Source organism: Mustela putorius, unplaced genomic scaffold, assembly GCF_011764305.1.
Source record: "Mustela putorius furo isolate JIRA1106 unplaced genomic scaffold, ASM1176430v1.1 tig00000281_pilon_pilon_pilon, whole genome shotgun sequence".
NCBI lineage: Eukaryota > Metazoa > Chordata > Mammalia > Carnivora > Mustelidae > Mustela > Mustela putorius.
In genome coordinates, this window is record NW_025421343.1 from 21,583,566 (window position 1) to 21,607,966 (window position 24,401).

The 24,401-nt window shown below is 40.4% G+C and overlaps 1 long non-coding RNA gene across 2 annotated transcripts in view; it reads right to left on the bottom strand.

Moving 5' to 3' along the window:
• The window catches only part of LOC106007117, a 188,437-nt gene extending 165,302 nt beyond the window's left edge, over nt 1-23,135 (bottom strand). For both annotated transcript variants that reach the window (XR_006606480.1, XR_006606481.1), the window contains exon 1: nt 22,983-23,135. This is a non-coding gene — a long non-coding RNA (uncharacterized LOC106007117). The remainder of the gene's footprint in view (nt 1-22,982) is intronic.
• Between the last annotated feature and the right edge of the window lie 1,266 nt (nt 23,136-24,401).

Consider the following 24,401-nt stretch of genomic DNA (forward strand, 5'->3'; position numbering starts at 1 on the left):
AGCCAAGAGGTGGAAGCAACCTAAAAGTCCAACAGATGAATGGATTAACTAAATGTGATATATACACGAACATAATATTATTCAGCCTTAAAAAGGAAGGAATCCTGTCAACATGGATGAACCTTCAGAACAGTAGGCTAAGTGAAGCCAATCACAAGAAGACTGCACGATTCCACTTAGAGATATCAAAAGTAGTCAAATTCATAGAAACAGTAGAATGGTGTCAGGGGCTGAAGGAAGGGAGAAAAGAGTTGTTTAGTGAGTACAGAATTTCAGTTTTGCAAGATTAAAAAGTTCTGGAGATCAGTTTCATAAGAACATGAATATACTTAACCCTACTGAACTGTACACTTTAAAATGGGTAAGACGGTAAATTTGTGTTTTACAACATAATAAAAAGTGCTTTTACTACTGGGTATTTACCCTAAAGATACAAACGTAGTGATCCAAAGGGGCACGTGCACCCGAATGTTTATAGCAGCAATGTCCACAATAGCCAAACTATGGAAAGAACCTAGATGTCCATCAACAGATGAATGGATCAAGAAGATGTGGTATATATACACAATGGAATACTATGCAGCCATCAAAAGAAATGAAATCTTGCCATTTGCGACAACATGGATGGAACTAGAGCGTATCATGCTTAGCAAAATAAGTCAAGCAGAGAAAGACAACTATCATATGATCTCCCTGATATGAGGAAGTGGTGATGCAACATGGGGGCTTAAGTGGGTAGGAGAAGAATCAATGAAACAAGATGGGATTGGGAGGGAGACAAACCATAAGTGACTCTTAATCTCACAAAACAAACTGAGGGTTGCTGGGGGGAAGGGAGTTTGGAGAAGGGGGGTGGGGTTATGGACATTGGGGAGGGTATGTGCTTTGGTGAGTGCTGTGAAGTGTGTAAACCTGGCAGTTCACAGACCTGTACCCCTGGGGATAAAAATATATGTTTATAAAAAATTAAAAATGTATTAAAAAGTGCTTTTAGCCTCATGCCTAAATGCTACTTGCTGGGTTCAGATGTTCTCAACCTGCTGATTCATACTACATTGTATACCTGAAACTAATGTTATACTGTATGTTAACTGGAATATAAATTAAAAATTTTTTTAAAACCCTGCTGATTTAGTCCATTCAATAAAATCTTATTGAGTTGGTGTAAACTCAATAGCTCAAGTTAGTTTTTGCACTGAATTCAACTAAAACTTCCATAGACAAGGCCTCAAGCATGTGAAGGTGTCTGTATGGCTAATCCAGTATGTGAAAATAATAATAGCATTCCTGTTTAGAACCTCTGCCAAATATTGTGCTAGAAAGTATAGTGGGGGCGGAGGGGACCAGTTTCCCCTTCCCCAAGAATTAGGAACTGGAGCTTTCTTCTTGTGGTGTTTGGGAGTCTGAACTGGCAGTAGAAATAGGGACTGACTATAAGCTTTAAGACTGAAATAAGGCAGATGGTTTGAGATCACAGTTCAGAAAAGAGAATCCAAACAGAATGTCCCTTTGAAGAGGAAGGGCAGATCAAGAGAAGTGGTTGGAGTTCAAGGAAGAGAGAGGATGACGAGGCAGGAAATCTCTCAACTTCCTTACAGGGTCAAATGGCCATCTCTTCTATTCTCCTCAGACCTCAAGCTTTTTGTCAGAGTCTTCAGTGTCAATTACCATAGGATAAATGTTAAGTATTTGACCTGAACCCAGTAGTCTAACTAGGTCTTACAGGGGGAAAGCAGGGAAGCCACCTTCTTAATCATATCACAAACAAGGAAACCTGAGAGTTGCAGAGGGTCAGTCATCAAGATTGGAAACTCTAATTTAAACATGTGTATTCTGCCCAACCCACAGGCCCCAAATTAAGCATGGGAATGGAGTACACCTATGTATTTGAGAACTACTTAAATTTCTATCTGGGAGACTGGAATCCAGAGAAGGCTAAAGTAGGATACTAAGCAGCAATTGTTGATTTGCTATTTCATCAGGGTTTCTCCTAGCCATTTAACAACTCCCCTAGAAGAAGGAGAGCAGAACAAATAATTTCCCAGATTTGTGGAGACAAATCCAAACAGGATCGATCTTAGAAGATTGGGGTTTTATTTATTTTTTTTTTCATTATCTTCCCATCTCTCATAAAATTTCTAACACTGTTAAAGACTTATGGATTAAGCTATTTTCAGACTGTTTAGGATTTCCTGAATTAGGGCAACTAATTTTTCAAACACTGCAGTAAATAAGGAGACTGTCCCATGTAACCTCAATAAGCCTCAGCATCTTTTTCCACTAAGAAGCCATCCAAAGCAGCACTTATCTAGGTGTAAAAAAAAAAAATTATCAAAAATAATTTGCCTAAATTTGAATCTACTTTGTAGATTGTACTACTTTCTTGCTAGACAGTCCTAAAAAGATTTAAGTTTTCAGTACCTTCATCTTCTCTTTCATGAAAAGGGAACCATACTATTTGCCTCATGGGATTATTGTGAGGGTTAAATGAGTTGATCTATGTAAATGCCTAGAGCAGTGTTTAATCCAGAAGATGACTATACATATTAACCCTATCGCCTAATATTTGCCATGTTGGTTTGGTCTGAATTTTCTTATTCAAACACATGAGCAAAATTCCATAAAGTGATGTTCACTCATCTAAAATAGGAAAAACCATGTGCCTCCTTCAAAGTTCAGTGAGGTTTAAAGGAGATAACTTCATCTAGTGCCTGGTCCATGCTAACTTCTCAGTTTTTGTTTTAGCTTTCATACATTCAATTACCAGCTTTTGAAGGCATTCTACTTAAGGCATCGGGCAAAGAGACAGTCTCTTCTCAGAAGGCTTGGTCCCTCTTACTGAATTAAGAAATTTATCATTATGATGTGAAGGAAGTGCTAGAAGAAGAAGGAAGGAGACTCAGGACAAGGCTCATGGAGGAATGGCATCTGAATCAAACTCTGAAGAATGGGCAACACCCTGAGGGATAGAAATAGGAGACTGGTTATAGCCATATCTTACAGGTGAAGAAATAGAGTCTAGAGAGCTAAAGTCACTTGTCCTGGAACCCTGGGGGTGGGACCCAAGCAGGCCACTTGGAGCACAGCCCAGGCTCTCCTATGGTTTCAGGCAGATTCTTCCAGTAGTCTCCCATCTCTCCGCTTGTGAAATAATATTGAGAGAATACATTTTAAATATTAAATGCTTCGGGGGCACCTGGGTGGCTCAGTCAGTTAAGCATCTGGCTTTGGCTCAGATCATACATGATCTCAGGGTCTGGGGATTAAGCACCCCCTGCCCAGTATAAGGCCCCCACTCTCAGCAGGGAGTCTGCTTCTCCCTCACCTTCTTCCTCTACCCCTCCCACCACTTGTACTCTCTTCCTCTAATAAAAATCTTTAAAAATAAATATTAATTTAGATTAAACTAGAAGAACTTCCTGGCCTAGTTGACATCCTCTTTCCCATGGCTATAATAAGCCTCTGTTCTTTATTGACTGAGACCCAGGCCTCCATGACAACCCCAACACTAGAAAGGCCCATGGGATTAAATTTAAAAAGCACACCACATTCAGAGGACAAGAGACCAGCTAGCCCGCTTTCATCTTGGCATTATGTCTTCACTCCAGATGTTTGTAAAGCTACTATTAAGGAGAGGGCCAATCCTCTCAGGAGAACATGAAGAAGGACAGATGGCATTAATTTAAGTGACCTTGAGAGACTTCATCTTGAGTTTTTCCTCCTGGAGCAGGAATGGTGACATTTACTATATATTCCTCACACACTGACCAAGGCCCAAGTCTATTAATGTTTATGTTTTTCTCAGGGAGGCACTGAAACCTTTAAGGAAAACAAATCTGAAGCTCTCTGATATTGGCTGACACTCATGACCCAGTGGGGACCCATTGGTCACCCATAGCAGTGACTTTTCAGAATAGCTCGCTAATAAACCAAGTTAACTACCAAGGGTAATGGCCTATCCTTTTCTGCCCACTAGATAGATTAACCTATTTTCCACTGATTGTAGTTTGTTCTCAAGTAGTTTTCTTCCCAAAGTCTCTTTCAAGTTGTGGGTCATAGAAGACCTTGAGTGATACCAGATGCAATTAGATTTGCCAAAAGGTAAGAATTTGTCAGAAATTGTTAAGTAGATTATTCCAGAGCTATAACTTATGAAGAAAACTGAAAACCTAAGTGGAGAAAGTGGGAGTATTATTCTAGGGAGGAATGGAGAGACAGAGCAACAGCTTCCTTCTCCCTCCCCAACATCTAAGGAGATTGACAGCTCCTGCCAATGGGGTGTTTACTAGAGGCCAGGCACAGCAGCCATGTGCTTTCCACACAGCCCAGTTCATCTGTACAACAACTCTGGAAGATACACATTATTGTTTAGATTTTACAGTTAAAAAATCCTGAAGTTGAGAGTAAGTTTGTCCTAGGTCACAGAACTACCAAGTGGCAGAGCTGGCATCTGAAAATAGCATCGCCTGATTTCAAATTTGCTATCCTTCTTCCACATACCCTGATCCTATGAATGGCCCATTGGAGACCCCTGAATATTCTGGAAGCAGGAAAAGAAAGGGCTAGAAGAAATGGATATAAATAAGTAGGCATCTCCTAGACATAACCTGTTAAAAAATTTACAAGAAAAGATAATCAGGGCATATAAAGCTGAGGTTGAGAATCAACCATTACAGAATAGTGTTTGTCATGAAACAGAGCCAGGCTCTGTTCCAATCACATACTACATGGCTTCTGAGAGCTCTCCTATAAAATAATGCTGCCACCACCTGGTTCAGAAGGTATTCATGTCTCTATAGGTTACTTAAAGCCCATTAACTCATCAAAAACATAGGAAGTGCCTAAGAAATGCTAATTCCCCCAACCCTTTCTCATAGGAGAGGTCCCATGACACCCCTTTGCTATCTACCCCCCCCTTTTTTTAAAGATTTTATTTATTTGACAGAGACACAGCAAGAGAGGGAACACAAGCAGGGGGAACAGGAGAGGGAAAAGCAGGCTTCCCACCAAGCAGGGAGCCTGATGTGGGGTTCATCCCAAGACCCGGGGATCATGACCTAACTGAAGGCAGACACTTAACAACTGAGCCACCCAGGCACCCCACCATCTCCCACTTTTATAAGAGATGAGCATTCAACCCAACATAATAAAGCTCACTCCAACAAAATGTGTAATTTTGTCATAGCCCACCTTTCTCTTATAAAATCATAGAAATTGTAAAACTCACTGAAAAAAAAAGTCTTGAATAAAAATCTACCCTTAGCCAATCTATTTTCTTTGGTTTATTCCCTTTTCTATATAAACTTTGCTTATATGTGGGAGACAAAATATACTTGATAATATGCTTTCAAATAGGATTTCCTTCCTTCCATCTTCCCTATGGCACAACTCCCAGAAAAAATCTTCATACCTCACTTAAAAAAAAAAAATTACTGACTTTATTAAGAGTTTAGTTCTGGCTAGTCTTTCTGTTCCAAAAGATCTGACTATTGTTGGCTCCCCACCCCCCAAAAAAATATTCTACGAAGATAATGGAAAAACAAACCTCCACCAGCCAACTGTAAATCTTATCACTAAGGCATTATTAGGTAGAAGATTTGCCACACTTGATAAAGATGCAGCTTTAAGAAAAATACATGTGACAAGGAATTGCTAATTATAGGATTTGATGCTGGTGCTAGGGAATGTTGTTGGCAATCACTTTGCAAGTGGAACGAATTGACGTATTACATACCTCAAACTTACACTAGGTTACATCTCAATAAAGCTGAGGAAAACAAATAGATGGGACTCAACAGTTATAGTCAAGTGCTTGTATTATATTATCCAAAACATTGAAATCATTTCCTAAATTTATGGGATTATGATTTCATTTCTTCCATATTTTTTATATTATTTGGAAATCTCTAAGTACTGTTTTTTTTTAAAAAAAAAAAACACAACTAACCAAGTCCATTTCACACTCCTGCTTCTAGCAGATCCTCACATCCTTCTAACAGCACAATGTAATAGCAGTTCATGGATATCTGGAGAAGATTCTAGTCCCTGAAGGGCAGAGGACTTGTAATTCATTTTGGCTCCTGGCTCAGGGTCTTGCACATAATGGATGTTCAAGAAGTACCTAAAATCTATTGAGCCACACCTTATTTATCTCTTGAACATCAAACATACCCTAAAATATTTCCTGGCATCTAGGCCAAACTTCTTAGATCCTTGGATAGCTTACTGAACTGGTGGTTTGTTAACCTCTTTAAGGTAAGCATGGTACTTCACATGGAAGAACACATTGTACAATGAAACATTCCCTGCACAATCAATTAAGTGGGAATTAAACTGAACATTCCAAGAACAACTCGTAGGCTGTATAAAGCATCTTGGAGTCCTACTTTATGCTTTTATGGAAAATGAGTAATTATAGTTAATTCTTCTAGAGAGCAAGAAAAGATTCACTTAAAGTGTGGAAGTATACTTTTTCTCACTAGAGTATGGAAAGTTCTCATTACCCATAAGGTTCCTCCTGGTAAAATGTTCTAATTTTGTGAATATTGCATTATTTGAGAACTAAGCAATATGGGACTTCTCCTGCAGCATGAAAGAAAAAAAGAAAGAAAGTGACTTTTAAGTGGGAAATCCTATTCTAGATCAGTGGTTCCCAACTGGGGGTAATTTTGTCCCCAGAAGACATGTAGAGACATTTTTGACTGTCACAACACAGGACAGGGGGCACTTTACAACTGGTATCTAGTAGGTAGAGGCCAAGGAAAATATCCTACAATGGAAAAGATAGCCCACCACTACAAAGATTTCTCTACCCCCAAATTCCAACAGTAAGGTTGAGAAACCCAGCTCTATAAGAAGCTCGGCCATGTACATGACCTTCACCAAGTAACTTTCCCTAATCATGATGTGGGGCATGCAATTCTTTCCTTATCTAGCTTATAGTGAAGACACAAATGTTAATGAAGTATTTGATAAACTGTAAGTACTGATATTAATGTGTTTTTAAGGCATAAGAACACATAAAAACTAGTTGCTGAGTTATAGGTAGCATTAACCTGCCAGTACACTTAAAGTAAGCAGCCCTAAGGACATGGTTTAGAACACAGCCATCTAGCACGACAGCCTGTTTTCCCTAGGATCCTAGGGCCCATGCCAAAAGAGACCCTAATACCTCAGACTCTTCTAGAATAAATATAGTCCCTGAGAGAGCATCTAGGAGATGCTTTGGGAACCACTAGGGAAGGATAACTTGTTCACTCCACTGTTGGCTTCCATTTGGCACCAAAGTAATGGCCAATTAGCCTACTAATGGCAGACTTTCAACAACTAGAACCAACTAGTGAAGCCAAATTTCCTTCCATTCCAGTGACCACTCCTTAAATACAGAAATTGTTTTCAGTCCATAAATGTTTGTCAAAAACATTCTACTAAAACATGTTGACTTCAAACCTTAACATGTGAGTACCTAGAATTTGGGAATTAGTGGTAAGTCCAGCTCTAGCCCAAATTTCTATGGAAATAGGGGCAAAGGAATTCAGAAAAGCAGTTTATATCAAAACATAAGAGGTCAGTTCTTTTCCAGCCGATGAGAACTCTGATAGAAAATCAACCCTAAAGTCGTTGGCAGAGGGAAAGGTGGCAGGGGGTGGAGAATGGGTAAAATGGATGAAGGAAGGTGGAAGGCACAGGCTTCCAGTAAAGGACTAAGTCATGGGAATAAAAGGCACAGCATATGGAATATAGTCAATAGCATTATAATAGTGTTGTATGGAGACAGATGGTAACTATACTTGTTATGGTAAACAGAGCATTATGTATAGACTTGTCAAACCATTATGCTGTATACCTGAAACTAACATTGTGTGTCAACTACACTTCAATTAAAAAGTTAAAAAGATAAGTGTTTAGGTACACCAGAAGTTCAATCCACAAGTTTAATTTTTACAAATCCTTGATATTTAGGACATTTGAGTAGCATGCCCCAGAGGCCAATAACTGAACATAAAATTTTAAGATTTTTCTTTGAGTTTTGGCATCAGAATTAGTTCAGTCAACCTGCATCATGATCTCCTATAATAAGTCTAAGTCTTTAAATTTGTTAAATAGATATCAAAATAAGAGGAATTAAGATCTGTGGATTTAAAACCTGAACATGGGAAAAAGCAGAGGAAAGTAATAGATTATAGATGTGTGGCACTTCAACTTCATCTGTGTTGGGAATCCAGAGTTGAGGCAAGTTTTCCTAATATGTATGGCTGTGAATTAAGGCATGAGGATAATATTTTCTAGATTATAAGAAACTAAGAAATGTTGGTGATTATAGTATGTTACTATTCTTTTCTCTTTTTTTAAGATTTTATTTATTATTTATTTGACAGACAGAGATCACAATAGGCAGGGAAGCAGGCAGAGAGAGAGGAAGGGAAGCAGTCTTCCTGCTGAGCAGAGAGCCCAATATGGGGCTCAATCCCAGAAACCTGGGATCATGACCTGAGCTGAAGGCAGAAGCTTTAACCCACTGAGCCACCCAGGTGCCCCTATGTTACTATTCTTATTACTAGTTTTTCCTTTCAGAAAACTTTATTAAGAGATCTGAGAATGAAAAATATTAATTCCCTCTACATTCTGTACTTGAAAACATACTCAATCCAAACTTTATTGCAATGTGTTTATGTCTCTTTAAATGATGCCTGGATTAGGGGCCACCAATGATAAACTATGGACAGCTTCTTCTCAAACACCCAAGTGCAAAGCATTCTAAGGGCTCAAAAAAAACATCCAAACCCACAAAATTTCTGCCTTCCTTTTAAAAAGCATTTTTAATTTTTAATTTTCATTGGAACATATAAAATTTATCTTTATTAGAGCAAGAAAATGGAATATATAAGAGTTTAGTTAAAGTTTTATATACTATCATAAAAAATTTTTATGAGTAGGATTACTTGTTCTCTGCATAAGATAAACTAAATGCTATTAGAATATAAAGTCAGAGGAATTACTGTGAACAGGAAAGACCTTAGAAGGTACCATAGAGAGAAATTAGAATCATGTTTTCAAAGATGAATACAATTATGACAGGAAGAATTTTAAAAATGGAAAGATATTTCATTGTGCCAAACAAAAGGCAAAGGTAAAAAAAAAAAAATCTAGGGGAAAGAGGACTGAATGATATGGACTCGAGGTTAAAGGGGGGGAGCCACTGCAAGAAAAATTGAAAAAGAGCACATTATAAAGGGTCTTGAAGATAAATTTCAATTTGGATTTTTCCTTGCTGATAAAAAAAAATAAAATTTTAAAAATGAGGTTGCAAGAATTCCTCAATGTCCCAATCCTGCCAGACCAATGACAAATCAAGACAACATTTTTACAAGACAGATGTAAAACATAGTACCTCAGAAAAGGAAAAACCAAGAGCTAGATGGACCAAGGCCATAAACTGGAAAAACTACAGACTACCTCTGAAGCTTAATTTCCTTAGTTATCTATCCAAAGCTATATATAAACTTTACTAACAATGACAGAATACTGATTTGACACCTACTGAGAGATAGGCAGCTATGTTTATTTAAGTACACTTTCTGCATACCAATCAATATTGTTAAAAATGAATCCTTCTTTGGTGGATTCTACCAATTCACAACCAAAATGTTGCTCAAGGAGAACCAAGCATCATTGATTATCATGAAGACTTAATAAAATTAGGTAGTCTTATAGTGGCTAAATGATAGAAATATTATTTGAATTATGAAATTCAACAGTTCTACTGGTTCCATCACATCTGGAACATGGTGTTAAATTCTAGAGACCATATTTTAAAAGGACATTGGTTGGTGTATGAGAATTATCCAGAATGGAGCAATTAGGTAGGATATAAAGCCAATCCAAGATTCCTTAACAATCTGGTTGCCCCATTCCAGACCACTATATGTAAAATATAAAAAGGAGAAAGGAGAATCACAGCAACTTTCCCCAAGAGTTGAAGAACCATCCCAAAGGCATTAACTTGTACTACTCTGCATGTCAGACCATAAGCAGAGGGAATAAAATATAGAATATAGGGAAATATCTTTAGATGAATATAATTAAGTTCAGACAACTGCAGATAGTCATTTAACAACAGACCTTCTCAGGTAATGGTGAGCTTCCATCACTGGAAGTCTTCAATCAGAAGCTTAGTCACTATCTGTCAAGGAGAATATGGAGGGATTTCTAAATTTGGTGGAAAATCTAGAATTAATACAACTCCTACCCACAGGATAGGGTTTGCTATTCCCTGAAACTTTTTTTAAAACAAGGAAATAAAACCTATTCTAACTTAAATGGGAAATTTTACTGAAAGGACCTAAGGGTGTCTCTAGAACCCCAAGGGCAAGAAGAGTAGTTGGGCCACAGAAGGGACTAGAAACTGGAACAGAAGATGATCAGGAACCAATCTGTTGCTCCATCTCTTGTTCCTTCTCTTCCTAATGTTTTATATATATTACATAGGTTATGTGTTTATTAAAATATATGTATAAAGTATTCACACACCAAAACATTCAGGTAGCACCAATACTTCCCAATACCTGGAGGTCTCATTTTGATCCTCAGAACTATAATGTTTGGCTGAGCATATTACCATCTTCATTTCATTCTTCATATTTCATAGACTATAAAACTGATTTGAAATTAAATGGAGTCTACTATTCTTATGGGCCTGCATCCAGGCTTTCCCAACTCCTTTCAACTATTCCTTCTACACAACATGCTGCTCCCTTCATTATTTTTTAATAGATTGGTAGACTCAAGAATTACTTCACAGTCTGATGAAGAGTGGTCTTTTGCTTCTCACATATCTTTTTATAAGTGGCTTTCAATGACACATTAAGTTGAACTTGGTCTTGAAAATAGTTTCAAATATTATAAATAAAGACAAATTTATAACTGGTGTTCCATCTTGGGCAATCTTGTCACCAAATACAAATTTATTCATCATCTCCCCCATTAAAATACAAGCTCCATGATGGAAGTGCCTAGAATAGCACCTGGCACCATGTAGATGCACAGTAAATATTTGTTGAATGAAAGAGTAAATCTATCTCTCATCTATAACCCTCCAGGAATTCTGGATCCTTTTATAATAAGAACCACTTTCCTGCGGTTATTTTGTTTAGGAGAAAGTTCATCCACTACAGGAAGTTAAATACAACCTTGAACAAGAGATGTAGATCAGATTCATTTCCAAGAACAAATAGGATCTCCTCCAAAACCCACCTAACCAAAAAGAAAAAGGAAAAAGGAAATAAAAGACCCACCTTACGAATGGTAGATAAAGGCCTCCTTTGGCTGAGATACCTACAGAGGACAAAGTGAAGCTGTGGGCACCTGCATCCAGAAAAAAGGGACAATTGCAAAGAGATCATCAGCTATCCAATTACCCAAAGAGAACCTAAGAATCCCTTCTGCAAGTGAAGACCCAACACAAGATAACTAGAAAGTCCAGCGGACTAGTTTCAGGTACAGCTTTGAGCAGGGTTCCAGTGATACAACCAGGACTCCATTTCTTTCCACCTCTCTGCCTTTTCCTGCATTTGGTTCAACCTCCCAGTAGGCTTTTACCCGGGGACTGCAAAAGACTGCACTCTTTTTAGTCTATATCCTTCTAATCTTAAGTTCAGCAGAAAAGAGGGAATCTGCTTCCATGATGGCAAACCAAAGTCCCAAACTGAGTCTCACTAACTCCTACTGGCCTGACCTGGATCAGAGGTCGGTCCTTAACCCAGCCACTCTAGCTAGGGAACAGGAGGTTTTGACTGGCCTATACCTATGCTCCATTTCTAAATCAACTTCTCTTGAAACACACAGACTAAGAGTTGTGGGGAGACAGGATTCCCCCCAATGGACTATCAGGATATAGTTTTCATACAGGGAACTAGATGCTAGAGGCTAAAACCACTACTATGTGCTCTTTTCCAACTAAACTTAGGTATGGCTTTTACTCTAGTTGGCCAAGAATATGCTTTGTTCTCGGATTCTCAGAATCCCTCAAGACTAAAGAAGCAGCAGAAATTTGGGAACATGAATTAAAAGCTGGCTCCTGCTTATTATTTGCCATGTGGCCCAAAGTTATTTAGCCTCACTAATCCTTAACGTCTCATTTATAATTCAGTGATAATACCACCTTCCTCAGAGTTATTAGGACTTGGAGAACGTACACAAATTGTTCAGCTCATTGACTGATTAGTGAATCCCAAAAATGGCTGTGATGATGGTGATAATGAGGGGACATTTAGCTGCCTCACTGCCAGTACAGCTCTGTTCACCTATTTCTCTATTTCACCATGCTTGGCATGCTCTTAATGAGGCATAGCCAACATGAAGAGGGTGCAGTGACCATCCTAATCCATGTGTCCTACCTTTCTTTGATTATAACCTCATTTATAGGAGGCTAAAATTAATTCCACTAACCTCATCCCTACTGTATCTTTTGGTAAAGATTATATGAAACAAAAAGAATATTTTTTTCCTCTCCTACAAGATTAAATATTTCAGTTAGTTCTACCCTAGAAAGTAGATACTTCATCACTGTTAAAAACAAAACAAAGGCCAAATCCCTTTAGAACACTGGTCATAGAAAAGTCCAATTTAAAACGAACACATTTTGCTTCTGTCATTCTCTGCCTCCACAATTCTGACATTCTCTACAAAATCCCTTTTCTTGAATAATAGAAACATCCACAGTATCACTCCCTGTTGGTAGGGCCTATTGAAGCTGGTTTCTCAACAGAAATGGGGACATTTTCTCTCCCAGCACCTTCCCAAAGTCTGGGAAAATGGATCTTCCATCTTGAATATAGAAAGTCCCCATTTTGGTTTTTCCTTAGAACGTGCTGCCTAAAATTCAGGCTCTCAATGACACTGGGAAGGACTTGTGAGGACTTAGAAGGCAATATTTCTCGGTGCATTTTAATACATCTGTATTTCAAATGCTTTTTCTATGTCCTTTGCCTTTCACTATCAATAGCAAATCTCAGAAGACTTTGTGGCATGGTCCATAATTCAGCTTGTCCTCATTCAATTTTATTCTATGTTGGAGAAAAAATATAGCTGATTATGGTCACTCTTGGCACACTGCGAGCATCCATTACATCAGAGGTAAAACTCGGTTTTATGATTTGGGTCATAATGACATTCTTAGAACATGTTTTACTACTAAAGTTATCCTAAAGGAATTTTTTAAAAAGTACCTTGATTCCATGGAACATTTCTAAAACCCGTTTTCTGACCTCTTCTGGAAGTAGGTTAATTTGTCAGCAATAGACACTTAGCATTAACTACATTATTTCTTAGATTTATTTAGGAAATGTTAGAGGGCCAGGTGAATTATGTATTCCAAAGTGTAGAGATTCAGAAGAACACTTCAGATTGTAGAATTCCTTGACCACATTGGATTCTCTTCTTCATCACTGCGTTCAGCACAAATTAGAGCCCACAGACAGAAGCTCAAAAATCAAAACCATCAAACTCAAGTGGATGCCCATGATGTGTGGTCATGAACTAGCTAAACCCAGCACATTCTTTTCTAGTAAAGAGCATTTACAGGAGATAGTCACTGTGAAAGTATCTGTGTAAGGACTGTAAAAACACAGATTTCTAAATATTCTCTTTGACATAGATAAAACTTCAAGTAAATTCTCTTCCAGACTAAACTGAGTTAATGAAGCCAGAACAGAGCATTTTCTTCAGTGATCATGAAAAGGATTTCTCAGGTTAAGTCTTGCTAACCAATCAATCTGACCACATCAACACCTACCCCCATCCCTCAACAACACCTGATTTCCCTGGAAGGCACTGGCATTTAAGATTGTAAGAAACGCTCTATTTAAAATCAAATCCTACTTATGAACAGACTCCAATTTGCCTTTCTGTTTTCGATAGACGAAGATGCATTTTTTTTTTATTTCTTTGGATTTTATTTCATCCTCTCTTCAGCCTTAAAGGCACTATCCTTTTATAGAACTTATGATTAAATTATTTCCTGGACTTTGGAGGAAATGAAGTTCGGGGAGCTTGAACAAGGCTTACTATAGATCAGAGAACCTCCACTCCGACTCCTAGCTCATCTGTTAGAGCTCCAGGAGAGGAAGAGAGGATGGTGATAAAGACAAGTAACCTAAATCCGAGTCCTCCTGCCTCCCTCTGCACCATGTACTAGCTTCCTTAGCATATTCGTGCTCCCGCCATCCTCCTGGAGCTCACAGACAAGTACTGCTACCACCAAAACACAGTACATTAAATGCCACATGAGCGCACATGGGGTAGCCACATTAAGGACAGAATTTCCAGGTGTACAATTTGTGTACACCATATTCTCTGCAGGATCCCAAGCTTCCTTTCATGCTCTGTTGTTGTGGTCTTGAGATTCTTTGTTAAAAATAGCAATATGGGCCCAGCGAGTTCTGTAGTTAGTCTTGGCCACACTTGTCCATCCAAGGTCAGATGCAGGCCCTTCTCCTGCTCAGGCCCAGTATGGCATCTAGAGCTCCTTCCCCAGAGCAGACTCCAAGGACTCAGCATGTTTCCCTTTATTCCTTAGTGCTACCATGGCATTCTTTCTTCCTTGGGGCTTGCCACCCTCCTAAATTGGCTGCAGAATGATACTTCATGCATTGGCTCATCTACTTCCTAGCTGACAAGGATATTTTTCATTTGATGATCTTATAAACACTAAAGAGAAAACTAATAAGAGGTTATAAATTTACTAGCTAAGCAAATGGCAGATCAGTTACATTGCAGCCTGTTTTATTACCAGGGATAGAACAAAAACTCCAGCCCCCTGAGCCCAAACAGCCAAGCAGGGGAAAGCAGATACTACTTGGGTGACTAGCCTTTCTGCAGCCCAAACTGGGTCCCTAACACCTAAGGAGGGGAACCCCTGGGGCATTTTCTCAGAGGTTAAGACTCCATGAGACTCCAAAGCAAGCAAGTTGGATGAGCTCAGAGGACAGGGCCCTCTGCTCTGAGATCTGGAGCATTTTTATGAGAAACAGCCTAGGATTAGAACCATTTTGACGGGCACTGTGATGCTTAAGAGGGGATGAGGGGTGCAAAGGTCACGCAGCTAACAGATGAAGGAATCCAGTCCAACCCACGGGACTCCAAATTGCTATCTCTTGATAGCAAGAGGCTATCTAGAGGCTCACTAGGACTCGTCTTCCAGGGCAGGGCTTTGCCTCTCCAGGATTCTCCCGAACAAATTTTCAGCCACTGTTTAAGGAAGTGGGTAGAAACAAAAACAAATAGCCCCACTCCCCAAGCAGCTTCAGTTCCCAATCCTAAATGTGTGCTTTGGGGAAGAGGCAGCAGCCTAGCCAGTTCTAACCTCTGGGGGGGGCCAGGCTGGAGAGAGAGACAGGTAAAGGCACCCCATTTCTACTTGCCAGGGAGCTGCACTCTGGAAAAGGGTCTTTATAGAGAACAGAGGCTCTGGAGAAGAAGGGCAGCAGTGTGAGGTCACAGCACACGAGAAGGTGAAGGGAAGGGCTGGGGACAGGGCCCAGAGAGGAGCAGTTTCAGCAGCTGCCGGAAGTAGAAACCATGAAGAAAGGAAGAATGTGAAGTTTAATTTTTAGAAAGCCTTCTGAGTGGAAGTTTGCACAGGAGACTCTGGGATCGAAGTTACATAAGGAACAATCCAGCATTACCCCCATTTCTACTGCTTTGGAAGTACCCAGAAGCCTCTCTGGTAGGATTCATCCTAACCCATGAATTCTGCCACTAGCCAGAACTCTGGTAGATACCAGCTACTACTTTTTTTAGTAAGAAAGTTTTTTTTTAATTTATTTATTTATCAGAGAAAGAGAGAGAGAGAGACAGAGAGAGACAGAGAGCACAAGCAGGCAGAGTGGCAAGCAGAGGCAGAGAGATAAGCAGACTCCCCACTGAGCAAGGAGCCCGATGTGGGACTCGATCCCAGGACCCTGGGATCATGAACTGAACCAAAGGCAGTGGCTTAACCAACTGAGCCACCCAGGTATCCCTTTAGTAAGAAACTTTTAAAAGGCAAAACAAAACCACAGAAATAAAACATCAGTTTTTAAGAAGCATACAGGTGAAGATTCTAGCAACATATAATCAGCTACCTAGAGAGCAGAAAAGAAACCCCGTATTCAATGACTAGATGAATTCCATCCAAAATGTTAAACATAAGGTTTGGTTATGCAGATCCAGCAGGGATGAGGGTTTCCCTAATAAGTATCTGGATTCCAAAGGAAACCTTAGACTCTTGAGGACCCTGGGAGCATGTGTATGTATTCAGAAATAATTAGTCATCATTTACTGGACCCTACGCCAATTTTTTTTTAAACCTTAGTGAAGCCCCAGGTTAAGAATCCATTAAATTAGATTTGCTCCTTGGAGACGGACTTCCAGATTAACAGAGTAGTGAAATAGGGAAACTCACATCATATCGGGGAGAATTTAAAAGGCTATTTTCACCTTAGCAGGGAATAATTCACCTGGCAAGCCACTGAGGGCAGGGAGTTTGGAGGGGGAGGGCGGGTGATGGAGAGAGGCTAAAATGTCAGAAGTTAAAAAATATTGATTAGGTTAACTCCCAAGTTCCTGAGAAAATGGTTAACTCTGCCAGCAAGAGTTTTCTAGCCTCTTTAAGTTCCCTTAAATTTCCCTTTAAGTTCCATTACCTGAAATGGAGATTAGCTCCAAGAGTGTGTGGGGCAAGGGAAATACTTTTTCCTTGGACTAGAACACAATCCACTCTAATGAAACTGGATTTTTAAAAAAGATTTTATTTATTTATTTGACAGAGATCACAAGTAGGCAGAGAGGCAGGCAGAGAGAGAGAGGAGAAAGAAGGCTCCCCACTGAGCAGAGAGCCCGATGTGGGGCTCATCCCAGGACCCTGAGATCATGACCCGAGCTGAAGGCAGAGGCTTTAACCCACTGAGCCACCCAGGTGCCCCATGAAACTGGATTTTTAAGTGGACAAAGAACTTCCATAACTTTTGCCTAGATCTTACCTCATGAAGAGGAGAAGTTATGTTGTCATGTGATCCAAACTGTCCCGGTTCCATTTTGTTTTTATTGGAGGTAAAATTCATATAAAATGGATCTAGACAATCCAGTGGCCTGTAAAAATTTACAATGTTGTGCAAATCACCACCTCTAGTTCCAGCACATGATCAGTCTGAAAGGAAACTCTGTACCCACTAAGTAGTTGCTCCCCTCCCCTGGCAACCACCAGTTCTATTGTCTGTTCCTGTAGCTCTCAGTTTCCTACTAAAGAAGCCATTCAACATGTGTCCTTTAGTCTCTGACTTCTTTAGCATAAGATTTTTGAGATGCATCCATATTATAGCTTGTATCTGTACATTCTTTTTCATGGCTGAATAATGTTCCATTGTGCGCTGATATCACAATTTCGTTTATCCACTTGATTGATGGACATTTGGGTTGTTTCTGCTTTTGGCTAGTAGGAATACTGCTGCCAGGAATCTACTAATATTCTTATAAAATACCTCATAATCCTTAGCTATATATATATATATATATATCTCTACCCATATGTCTATATTTGGAGAGAGAGAGTGAAAGATATTGCCTCATCTAAGCCCGTAATAGATCTTCCCTGCTCATCTCGGGATTTTTCTCAGACACCAAGATATAAATTTCAAAGGTATAATTCCAAGTCACCCATTTACTAAATGGTAGGACTCAGGTACTTGGATTCTTAGTAGATAGCTCTGTACCCCACGCAGGACGTCTAGTCCTTAACTATTTTCCTCTGGGACCAGTTTTCCTTCAGCAGGGAACCCATACTAATAATCTCCCAATCCAAACCCCACTGAGAACAGCAGCTAGATATTAAGCTCCAAGGAAGCAGAAATTATGTTTTGTTCATCTTTATGGTCCCACATCTAATACAGCATCCATCTAGCACAGAGCTGACACCAAAAAAAAAAAATTTTGGAGGGAGGGAAAGGAAAAGAGGAGGAAAGGACACATGAGGAACATTATCAAGGTTAGGAAAGCACAGTAACACCTCTCACACCTTATCAACAGGGGCTACATTTCCAGACTGCCAGCGAAGGACTGGAACCATGGGGAGTACCAAACCTTGTATACTCTATATTTTCCCTATAATTAAAACCCCCAAACAGAGTCATCTGCCTGCCACCACCACTACAACAGCAAACCAAGATTTATTCCAACTTAGGAATGTGATTTTTTTTTTTAAATTTCATTATGGTATGTTATGGTATGGTATGTCACCATACGGTACATCATTGGTTTTTGATGTTGTGTTCCAGGATTCATTATTTGCGTCTAACACCCAGTGCTCATTGCAACGTGTCCTCCTTAATACCCATCACCGAGAGAAATGTGACATTTTAACAATCTGATGTTTCCTGATCAGCACTAGGGAGAGAATCTGCTTGGTAAAAATCCCCACTATTCTCTTTGACCCCAAACTAGAAGGTGTGACCTTTCTTTTTTCTTTTGCTAACAACTTCTTGCCCTTCCCTCCTTCCTATAAAAATCTTCCATTTTGTACAACTCTTAAGAGCATCTCTCCATAGTACTTGCTAGATAGGATGTTGCCAGATAACATAACTTAAATAAAGCCAATTAGATCTTGACTTTTACTTGGGTGAATTTTTGTTTTTTAACATTGTACGTATATACCTATGACCATTTAGTTTATAAATTAGGCACAGTAAGATTAACAACTAAAATAGAACAGTTATGAGAATAGACTGGGAGGTGCCTGGGTGGCTCAGTTGGTTGGGCCACTGCCTTCAGCCTAAGTCGTGATCCCGGAGTCCTGGCATCGAGTCCCGCATCGGGCTCCCAGTTCTGTGGGGAGTCTGCTTCTCCCTCTGACCTTCTGCCCTCTCATCTCTCTCTCACTCTCTCTCTCAAATAAATAAATAAAAGCTTTAAAAAAAAAAAAGAAAGAAAGAATGGACTGGGACAAGTGACCCTGTGAATGTAGTCTCTCAAAATCTTATTGCACTGTACTCACTCTGTGTGAGGATGTATGATGATAAAACGTCTACATGAGGTGGTGAATGACATAGGCATTGTGATGAAGCGTTAGGCTACTATGGACTTTCTGATGATTTTTCAGGAGTGCTTCCAGACCACAGGTAACTGAAACTAAAGAAAATGAAACCCCACATTAGGGTTGGGGGAGATACTATAGTTGCACCTGTGACTTCCTGAGTGTTGTGCTTTTACACACCGTGGGATCATGAGCCCCAATAAAGTCCTGACTGTAAGTACAAAAAAGGGGGGAGGGTAGAAAGCGCTGTGGTCAGATCCCCAAACAGCAAAATTCCTGCCACAGTATTAAGCCTTTTTCTCTTCCCTGTTTTGAAACCATTTCATAGTCTAAAAACAAACATGAAAACTAAAAACAGTAGCAAAAACAACAACACTTCCTAACAGGCATTAGTTCTATCATCCTATTGCCAAGGTTATACTGCCCAACTCATTCTCTATGTCCGGGACAAATTATAGCTCTGAATACACCATTCTATCCAGGTGAGCTCTAGATTTATAATCCTACCAAAAACTACAGAGTTTCTAGGACACTGGACAGATTCAAGATGGATTCCAATCCTGGAATGACTATAGAATCAGAATCTCAGAAGCCTGTCCAAGCCCTACTCCCAGCTTTTTTTTTTTTTTTTTTTTAAGATTTTATTTTAGAGAGAACATGCATAAGCAGGGGGAGGTACAGAGGCAGAGAATCTTAAGCCAACTCTCTGCTGTGCACAGAGCCCAATGCAGGGCTCGATCCCAACACCCTGAGATCATGACTTGAACTGAACTCAAGAGTCTGATACTTAATGGACATGAGCCACCAGGAGCCATCCCCCATCCTAATTTCTCACCTATTGCAGTACACATAAGAAATCTCTGCAGAGGGGTGCCTGGGTGGCTCAGTGGGTTAAGCCTCTGCCTTTGGCTCAGCTCATGATCACAGGGTCCTGGGATCGAGCCCCACATCTGGCTCTCTGCTCAGCAGGGAGCCTGCTTCTCCCCCTCTCTCTGCCTGCTTCTCTGCCTACTTATGATCTTTCTCTGTCAAATAAATAAATAAATTATATATATATATATATATATATATTTTTTTTTTTTTTAAAGAAATCTCTGCAGAGCATGTTGGGCTAAGTAAAGAGCTGCTTACAGCTGACACATGGGCTTGGACATACTGAAAGTTATGGGAAACTGCTCTAAATAGGAACAAAAACCCAACCAACAAAATCTATGGTAATAACTTAGAGCTTACAATTTTCCTAGTTCCTGTGGGAACTTTCACATTAGCATCCAGTCCTCCTGATGACTACCTGAAGTAGGTAGCAGTCCCATTTTGCAGATGAGGATCCTGAAGCTAAGTACATTCATTCATCCAGCTGTCAAGTAGCAGATCTACTGCTCTAAGCCAGGTCTTCTGATTACACTCAGGACATCAATTGTATTTTAACAATCTTCTGATCTTGATGCATATCCAAGTTTGGGAACAGAATCCAAAAGGTGGTGGGATGGAATCTGTTTCTGATAAGCCACCAAGTACAGCTGGTTTGGGGGCCCACATTCAGGAATGAGTGCTGAGTAGACCACCACTGAAAGACCACCGCTACCCAGAGAGCCCAAGTGTGGCCAAGTGTTCACATGGCCCACTAATTACCCACAGACTTAGCCTGAACTTCAACCAGGCTTCTCTCCTTCCCACAGGACCCTGAACTTGGACTCATTCCAAGCCTGAGCAAGCACTAACATGCAGAACATGGAGCTCTTAACAGCTCACCCCTGGGGATAGACCAACCACACTAAGAATGTTCCGGTCAAACCGCCCCATCCTGTCACCTTTCCACCCTAATTGCTTACCCAATCTCCCCACAGAAGTTCCTCTTACTCCTGCTTCCCCTCCCTGTGAAAGAAAAGCCTTTTCCCTTGCTCAGTTTTGAGACTCTTGTAGATCCTAAAGTCTGAGTGTGCCTCTTACTACAATGGTCTCTGAATCAAGTTTCCCCTTACCTAAGCTCAGGTTTGTTTTTATTTGAAAAAGGCCTGAGCCTCAAGCTTCAGAGAATCTGGGGCCACTATTTTGGGTTCTTTTGTGTGTGCAGGACTCTGGCCGGAGGGCTGACCCCATCACAGACAGCCGTGGGCCGCCAGCTCAGGCTGACGGGTGTTTGCATTTCACCGCAGACCTTTCTGACCTCAGCTTCAGGACTCCATTTCTGGCATTTGAACATCAGCCCTATGGGGATCCTGAGGTGAAAGCCTTTCTATTTCTGCAGTTAATTCCTCAAAACGGAGAAAGGTAAAAGTCTCTGCCGTGACCAATTTCTCTCCAGAGATGCACCCAGCATGCATACTGTGCAGAGATGTCAAGGCCCCATCTGTCAAAGTGATCTTGACCAGCGACTATTCCCCAACCCCCAACAAACTGCTTCCTTTGGTTGTTGTGACTCCTCAAGGTTGAGACACTTTCCTAAAGTATGACGAAGCAGAATCTCAACAGACCTAGGCTGAGCCCCACCCCTCCGTCGCCCCGCTCAACATTGGCCATGGCTTAGCGGAACTCTTGCCAGGAAATCACCCAGGCTCTTAAGATGCAGAGGAGAGTGCCAAAGAGTGAAATTAAAAGAACCGTTTTCTAAATGTAAAATCCCTTCCCATCAGAATTAGAAAGCGTTAGGCTGTTTCTCGCCTATTGCTAAAAATGAGTTCATTTGATGGTTGTTTCTATAATTATACAATTATGCCCTATTACACAATTCTGTGATGTTGCCAACTTTGTCTTTCAAGAAAAAGAAAAACAAGTTCTTAGTCATAAATTTAAGAAAAGACGGTCACAGGAAATGCCGTCTGTAATGCTACCAGCACAGCTCTGAGGAAACCATGGTAGGTAACGCCTTTCTTACACCCCTAGGAGACTTTAAAAAAAAAAAAAAAAAAAAGGACCAAGAGGTTAATAAGCAGCACATGCTGGGAGAAAAACCCTGAAGTGGAGACACCTGGGTTTAAATCACAGCTCACTACCCAACGCAAGTCACACAACTTCAATTTGATTACTCGATCTGTAGACATAGGCACAAATAACACAACCTAGCCTACCTCGTTGGAAAGGGGAGAGCAAGGCAATTTGAAAGCATTTTAGAACAGTCAAGTGTTTTAGAAAAGCAAAGCTACAAATATGAGTGCCATCATCATGGCCTTCCGGTCACTGGAGCTCGACTGCTATGTGTCCTTTATTTTATGATCTCCAACAACAAACAACTCTCTCCTTTGGAACACATTCCGAAGTGTTCACAAAGGCTTTTGTCAAAAAGTCATTTATACTGATCAGCCTTGTTACGTTAACAAAATTCACGATGCATGCAAATCTTTCTAGATAAGTCTTAAATCATATACCATGAACTTTGTAAAATAGCACTCCACTGTGCTTACAAGGCCTCATTTGAACTCTTTTAGGGATTAAGCAATTTATGTAACTCAGTAAATCTGGCAGTATACGTAAAGGCTCAGGTTTTTCTCCTTTTTAATGGACTGAAAACTTTGTAATGTTTTTCCAAACAAGTCTTATAATGTCTCAAATATAGTCCTGTTCTCATAATGCAGCTGCCACAAAGATTTCTTATACTATCCCTGTTGTAGAGAAGAAAACCAAGGCACAAACAAGTAAGTCAAAAGGAGTTTTAAGGGGCCTCTGGGTGTCTCAGTAGGTTAAAACCTCTGCCTTCGGCTCAGGTTATGATCCCAGGGCCCTGATATTGAGCCCCACATCAGGCTCTCTGCTCAGCAGGAAGTCGGCTTCCCTTCCCCTCTCTGCCTGCCTCTCTGCCTACTTGTGATCTCTGTCAAATAAGTAAATAAAAAAAAGGAGCTTTCAAAGGTCTATTTTGTTTCTCTAGTCTTGAGTGTGGAAAAGAAGTTGAAAATGAAGTCTCTCCCTTATGTGACTTTACCTTGGATGGCGAAGGGGTCCCGGCAGCCCAGAGGGGTAAGAGAAGATCCTGTGGAAGGGTGGAATTCTGAACCAAGACTTCAAACACAGCTGTCACCACAAAAATTCAAAACCAGCTCAAGAGCATACCTGGGCCTATTCTCCACTGAAGCACTCTCCTCTTCAGTCGTGCTCAAAATGCTGCCTTGGGGCCAGCAGCAGAAAGAGTAGCCTCTTGTTAGAAGTCCACAGCCTCAGGCCCCACTGGAGACCCACTAAATAAGAAACTCTGGGTGCAGGGCCAGTCTGCTTCCACATTCCCTCCTGATGATCCTAAGGCTCACCTCTGAGCACCTCTGCTTACCTCATGATATAGTACAAGTTTGAGGAGGCTGTTCCCAGGGCCTGAAGTGATCCTAGGTTCAGGGCAAACTCCCTGTATCTGCCATCTTGTAGGATTTTTATTAAAAGAAAAAAAATTGAAGTCATGAGTTTTGTTTTAAAACAAACTAACCAAAGCACTACAGAAGAGAGGACACCTGTGATCCCACCTCCCAGAATGAACCAGTCGGGGCCACTGCATTGCACAACTCCGGGGCCGTGTTTCATACAGAATGCAATGCACGTTATCTAACACAGGAGTCTGGACCATGATTCATATTTTTGTGAATATCCTTCAACACCTCCTCCATGGTTTGATAACTTGCTTACTGACAATTTAGAACCCTTATCAGTATTATAATAAACAACTTAGAGCTGTTTCTTTGTGGCTTATCCCCTTATAGCTTATGCAGAGAATAAAGTTTTCTCTTTATAGTTTTGCAATTCTGTTCTTCCTGGTAGCAAGCATTAATTTCCATTATCTTGAGATCTCTCTGACTTAGGCTTGCTCAAATACATTAGGCTTTGTATTTACTAATCACCAAAGCATCTAGCTCAATGAAGAACTGGTAAGAAAACAGGTGGTTGCCCCATTTTTTATTCCTACCAATGGTGCACAGGGTCGCAATTTCTCTACTTCCTCATCAGTCTTTGTCATTGGACATCCCCACTTCTGGCGATCTACCGAAAATCACTGAAAGCAGGAGCTCAAAGCGATATTTGCACACCCATGTTTACAGCACTGTTCCCAACAGCCCCGAGGTAGAAGCAACCCAAATGTCCGTTAACAGATGAATGGATAAACAGAATATGGTATACGCATAAAATCGACTACTCAGATTTGAGAAGGAAAAAGAAAACCCCACCACAGCAGACGCCTTGAGGACATCATGTTCAGGGAAATAAGCCAGGCACCAAAAAGACAAATTTAGCACTCCACATGTGAGGTATCTCAAGGAGTCAAATTCACAGAAACAAAGTTGGATGATGACTGACAGGGGCTGGCGGGAGGAGGGGAATGAGGGGAGATGTTTAATGGATAAGAACTTCAGGTTTTCAA